This window comes from Herpailurus yagouaroundi, unplaced genomic scaffold, assembly GCF_014898765.1.
Source record: "Herpailurus yagouaroundi ecotype Mexico unplaced genomic scaffold, PumYag 67375, whole genome shotgun sequence".
Taxonomy (NCBI): domain Eukaryota; kingdom Metazoa; phylum Chordata; class Mammalia; order Carnivora; family Felidae; genus Herpailurus; species Herpailurus yagouaroundi.
This window is the reverse complement of record NW_024420192.1, coordinates 1,591,735-1,598,027: the sequence shown is the minus strand read 5'-3', so window position 1 is coordinate 1,598,027 and position 6,293 is coordinate 1,591,735. Positions and strand designations below refer to the sequence as shown.

At 36.2% G+C, this 6,293-nt stretch overlaps 1 long non-coding RNA gene across 1 annotated transcript in view; it reads left to right on the top strand.

Annotated features, from left to right (window-relative positions):
• Positions 1–6,011, top strand: part of LOC121024923 (uncharacterized) — an 11,050-nt gene extending 5,039 nt beyond the window's left edge. The window contains exons 2-3 of the long non-coding RNA XR_005787877.1: positions 1,141–1,146; positions 6,001–6,011. This is a non-coding gene — a long non-coding RNA (uncharacterized LOC121024923). The remainder of the gene's footprint in view (positions 1–1,140; positions 1,147–6,000) is intronic.
• Positions 6,012–6,293: the final 282 nt, after the last annotated feature.

The following is a 6,293-nucleotide window of genomic DNA, read 5'->3' as shown; positions in this document are numbered from 1 at the left end:
TGGCAGAATTTGGAGAGGATTGTAAATCCGCCAGTTTGTCTAGATCTGGTGAGAGGATACTGTGTCCATGGCCAAAAAATGCCATGGCCCAAGTCATGATTTACAGATCAAATACCTAATAACTTGACTGGATTATGGGTGAGAGGGAAGCAGTACTGACACTGAGGCACATATGAGCTCACATACATGCCTTCCTTAGTTTGACTGCTATAACAAGATACCATAGACTGGGTGGCTTAAAAAGCAGAATCTTATTTCCCGCGGTTCTGGAGGCTGGATGTCCAAGATCAGAGTGCTTGAGTGGTTGGGTTCTGGTGAGAGCCCTCTTCCTGGTTTGCAGATGTCTGCCTATTTGCTGTGTCCTCACATGGTAGGAACAGGAGATATCATCTCTCTCATGTTTCTTCATGTAAGAGTACTAATCCCGTTTATGAGGGCCCCACACTCATCACTCAATTACTTCCCAAAGTCCCTACCTCCAAGTACCATCACATTGGGGATTAGGACTTTAACATATGAAATTTGAGGAGACCCAAACATTCAATCCAGAGCAAAGTTTCTTTGTGATCAATTTGTGAGGCAAATAAAAAGGTCACAAGACCACTTTTTATGTCTCATTTTCCCATCCCAGAAAGTGCCCTTATGCTCTCTCCCTCCATTAAAATCTATTCATTCTTTCAACAAGTATTTATTAAGAATCAATTTTGTGCCAGACACTATTCTTAGCTGTTGGGTGGTGAACAAAACAGACTAATACCCCTGTTCTCATGAAGTTTATAGTCTATTGGCAGGGAAACAGACAATATATAAAATAAATAATTGAAATATACATTATGTTAGATGATTGCAAGCAGGGAAGGGAAATAAGAAGTAATGACAGAAAGAAGACAGTAATTTTAAATGGGGTGGTGAAAAAGCCCTTATGAGATTAAGACTTAAAGAGAAAGACCTGAATAAGGAAAGGAAGGAATCTGTGAAGATACCTAAGAAAAGTGTTGCTGGCAGAGGCAATAACAAATGCAAAGATTACAAGGTACAAGTGAGGTTGGTGTGTTAAGGAGCAAGGTCAAGTGAGGTTGGTGTGTTAAGGAGCAAAGTAAGAACAGAGCAGAGTGAGGGGTAGCAGCAATATCAGATGAGGTCAGAGTAAACTGAGAATGGGTGTGCAGATCTTATGGAGCCTTTTTGGCCATTGTAAGAGCATAAAATTCTTCTCTGAGATGAGAATACATTAGATGATTTTAAGCAGAGAAATGATATGATGATTTAAGTTTTAACAGGATCACTCTGGCATGTTAGGAGAAAGAACTATGAGGAGTCTAGATGCAAGAAGTCCAGTTAGGAAGGTACTAAAACAATCCAGGGAAGAGATAATAGTATCTTGGATCTGGTAGAAAAGGGTGGGACGTGGGCAAATCTTGAAATATGTTAAGGATAAAGCCTATGATTTTTGCCAGGAGATTGTATATGGAGTGAGAGAGAAGGAAAAGAGTCAAGAATGACTCCAAGATTTCTGACCAGAGCAATAGGGAGATTAGAATTTGTATTTACTGAGATAGTGAAGACTGAATAAAGCAGGATTTAGGATGAAGCATAGATCAATAGTTCAATGTTGAAAATGTGAAGCCTGAGATGACTATTAGATATCTAACTGGAGATGTTAACTAGGAAGTTGGATATATGGCACAAATTTAGAGGGAAAGTCCCTTGAAGGAGATGTAAATTTGAGAATCATCAGTGTTTAGTTGATATTTAAAGCCATAAGACTGGATGAAATCAAGGGAGTGGAGATGATAGATAGATAGATAGATAGATAGATAGATAGATAGATAGACAGACAGATAAAAGAGATTTAAAGGCAGAAATCTGAAAAATTGACTTCTCGCATGACAGCATTAGTTGCTCTCCAGCGAAACTAGTAAAGATTATTTTTAAAAATGTTTAGACATCTGGAAATATTCCTAAAAGCAAAAAGCAAGTGAAGAAACATCTACTCAATAAAAGTTACAAAAATTAGGAAACAAAAATTGACTGTGGGCTGAAGGGCATGGGAAGAGCCATGCTGGGCTGTGCCTGTGAAGGTCGTGCCATGCTGTGAGGAAACTCCCATTTGTAACCCGTGGAATATACCAGAAAAGTTTTTCAAGGGGAAATTATCCAATTTTGTAACTTAATAGAGGAAACTGATGAAAAATAATAAAGATAGAAATCCATCATGGTCTAAGCAATATTTCAACACAAGTAGTCTTTACACCAGCTTCCCAAGAAAATGGTCCCTGGTTGGGTTTTAGTTTAATCAGTCACTGGTTTTTCCAGCTCCCAGTAGAGGTCTCAGGGCCAGAGTGGCCAGACCAGAGATGTGGAGGGGATCACATTTGACCAATGAGGAGGAAATATCACAGGGGAATCTTAAGAGTGGAAGTCGTCCTAGTGACTTAGGTGGTGATCCTGTGCCCAAAAGACAATTCTGTAAGAATAGTAGGATAAACCTAACCAAAGAGGTAAAAGATCTGTACTCTGAGAACTATAGAAAGCTTATGAAAGAAATTGAAGACACAAAGAAATGGAAAAACATTTCATGCTCATGGATTGGAAGAACAAATATTGTTAAAAGGTCGATACTACCCAAAACAATCTACACATTCACTGCAATCCCAATCAAAATAGCACCATCGTTCTTCACAGAACTAGAAAAAACACTCATAAAATTTGTATGGGACACATAAAAACCCAAGTAGCCAAGTAATATTGAAAAAGAAAACCAAAGCTGGAGGCATCACAAGTCCGGATTTCAAGCCGTATTACAAAGCTGTAATCATCAAGACAGTATGGTATTGGCACAAAAACAAATAGATCAATGGAATAGAATAGAGAACCCAGAAATGGACCCACAAATACATGGCCAACTAATCTTTGACAAAGCAGGAAAGGGTATCCAGTGGAAAAAGACAGTCTCTTTAGCAAATGGTGCTGGGAGAACTGGACAGCAACATGCAGAAGAATGAAACTGGACCCCTTTCTTACACCATCCATAAAAAAAATTCAAAATGGATGAAAAACATAAATGTGAGACAGGAAACCATCAAAATCCTACAGGAGAAAAAAAAAACTACAAGAGAAAACATGCAGTAACCTCATTGACCTCAGCTGCAGTAACTTCTTACTTGACATGTCTCTGAAGGCAAGGGAAATAAAAGCAAAAATGAATTACTGGGACCTCATCAAGATAAAAAGCTTCTGCACAGTGGAGGAAACAATCAACAAAACTAAAAGTCAACTGATGGAAATGGGAGAAGATATTTGCAAATGACATATTAGATAAAGGGTTAGTATCCAAAATCTATGAAGAATTTATCAAATTCAACACCCAAAAAACAAATAATCCAGTGAGGAAATGGGCAGAAGACATGAATAGACACTTTTCCAAAGAAGACATCCAGATGTTGAACAGACACATGAAAAGATGCTCAACGTCATTCATCATCAGGGAAATACAAATCAAAACCACAATGAGATCCACCTCACACTGCTCAGAGTGACTAAAACTAAAAATTCAGGAAACAACAGATGTTGCCACGGATGTGAAGTAAAAAACTTGGCAGGCAAGAAGGAGTGGCATGATATACACCAATGCTGAATGGGAAGAAATATGCAGCCAAGAACACTTTATCCAGCAAGGCTATCATTCAGAATAGAAGGAGATATAAAGAGTTTTCCTGACAAACAAACACTGAAGGAGTTCATGAATACTAAATCATCCCTGCAAGAAATAGTAAAGGGGACTTCTTGAGTACACTAGAAAGTAACAGAGAAAATATCCAGAAACAATGAAAAAAATGTAATAAAATGGCACTAAATTAATATTTATCAAAGATTACTTTTAGTGTAAATGGACTAAATGCTTTAATCAAAAGACATAGAATGTCAGAATGGATAGAAAAAAACAATACCTACTATATGCTGCCTACGAGGGACTCATTTTAGACCTAAAAACACCCGCAGATTGAAAGTGAGGGAATGTAGAAACATCTATCATGCAAATAGACATCAAAAGAAATCCAGAGTAGCAATACTTATATTTGACAAACTAAATTTTAAACCAAAAACTGTACCAAGAGTTGAAGAAGGGCACTTTATCAAAATGAAGGGGACTATCCAACAAGAAGATCTAACAATTGTAAATATTCATGTGCCCAACTTGAGTGAAATCAAATATATAAAACACTTAATAACAAACATAAAGGAAAACATGGATAATAATACAATAATAGTAGGGGACTTCAAAACCCACATATATCAATGGAAATGTCATTCAAATAGAAAATCAACAAGGAAACAATGGCTTTGAATGACACACCGAACCAGATATACTTAATAGATATATTCAAAATATTTCCTTCTAAAGCAACAGAATACATATTCTTTTCAAGTGCACATGGGACATTCTCTAGAATAGATCACATACGATGTCACAAATGAGGCCTCAACAAGTACAAAAAGATTGAGATCATACTGTGCATCTTTTCCATCCACAACACTATGAAACTTAAAGTCAACCACAAGAAAAACTTTGGAAAGCCCGCAAATGCACAGAGATTAAAGAACATCCTATTAAAGAATGAAGGAAATCAAAAGAGGAAATAAAAAAGTACATGGAAACAAATAAAAATGAAAACAGGATGGTCTGAAAGAAAGAAAGAAAGAAAGAAAGAAAGAAAGAAAGAAAAGAAAAGAAAAGGACAATGGTCCAAGAATTTTGGGATGCAGCAAAAGCAGTCCTCAGAGGGAGTATATAGTGATATGGGCTTACCTCAAGAAACAAGAAAAATCACAAATATCCTATCTTTACATCTAAAAGGAGCTAGAAAAAGAACAACAAATGAAGTGTAAAGCCAGCAGAAGAAGAGAAATAATAAATAATAGGGCAGAAATAAGTGATTTAGAAACAACAACAACAACAACAACAACAAAAACCAGTAGACCAGATCAATGAAATCGGGAGCTGGTTCTTTGAAAAAATTAATAAAATTGATAAACGCATAGCCAGACTTAACAAAAAGAAAAGAGAAAGGACCCAAATAAAATCACAATGAGAGAGGAGGAAGAACAAACAAAAACACAGAAATTCAAACAATTATGAGAGAATATTATGAAAAATCATATGCTAACAAACTAGGAAATCTAGAAGATATGGGTAAATTCCTAGAAATATATAAACTACCAAAACTGAAATGGAAAGAAATAGAAAACTTGAACAGACCAATAATCAGCAAAGAAATTGACTAAGTAATCAAAGAAATCTCCCAACAAACAAAAGTCCAGGGCCAGATGGCTTCACAGGGGAATTCTACCAAATCCTTAAATAACAGTTAGCACCTATTCTTCTTCAACTATTCCAAAAGACAGAAACAGGAGGAAAACTTCCAAACTCATTCTATGAGGCCAACATTACCCTGATTCCAAAACCAGAGAAAGCCTCCACTAAAAAGGCAACTACAGGCAGGTATCTCTAATGAACATGGGGCAAAAAAGTCTCAATAAAATACTAGAAAATTGGATACAACCATACATTAATAGAATTAATAGATTCATCATGATCAAGTGAAATTTATTCCTGGAGTGCAAGGGTGGTTCAGTATACACAAATCAATCAATGTGATACACCACATTAATAAAAAAAAAAGGATAACAGCCATATGATCCTCTCAATAGATTCAGAGAAACCATTTGACAAATTACAACATCCATTCTTGATGAAAACCCTCAATACAGTAGAAATAGAAGGAACATATCTCAACATCGTAAAGGCCATATACAAAAAACTCACAACTAATATCATCCTCAATGGGGAAAAAGTGAGAGCTTTTCCTCTATGGTCAGGAAATAGACCAGGATGTCCACACTCACCACAGTTATTTGCCATACTATTGGAAGTCCTAGCCTCAGCAATCAGACAACCAAAAGGAATAAAAGGCACCAAGTCAGCAAGGAAAAAGCAAGCTTTCACTATTTGCAGGTGACCTGATACTCTATATGGAAAACTCAAACGATTCCACCAAACAATTTTCTAGAACTGTTACACAAATTCAGTAGTCATAGGATACAAAATCAATCTGTAGAAATCTGTTATATTTCTATACACCAATAATGAAGCAGCAGAAATAGAAGTCAAGGAATCGATCCTATTTAATTGTACCAGAACCCTTAAGATACCAAGGAATAAACTTAACCAAAGAGGTAAAAGATCTCTACTCTGAAAACTATAAAATGCTGATGAAAAAATTTGAAAATGA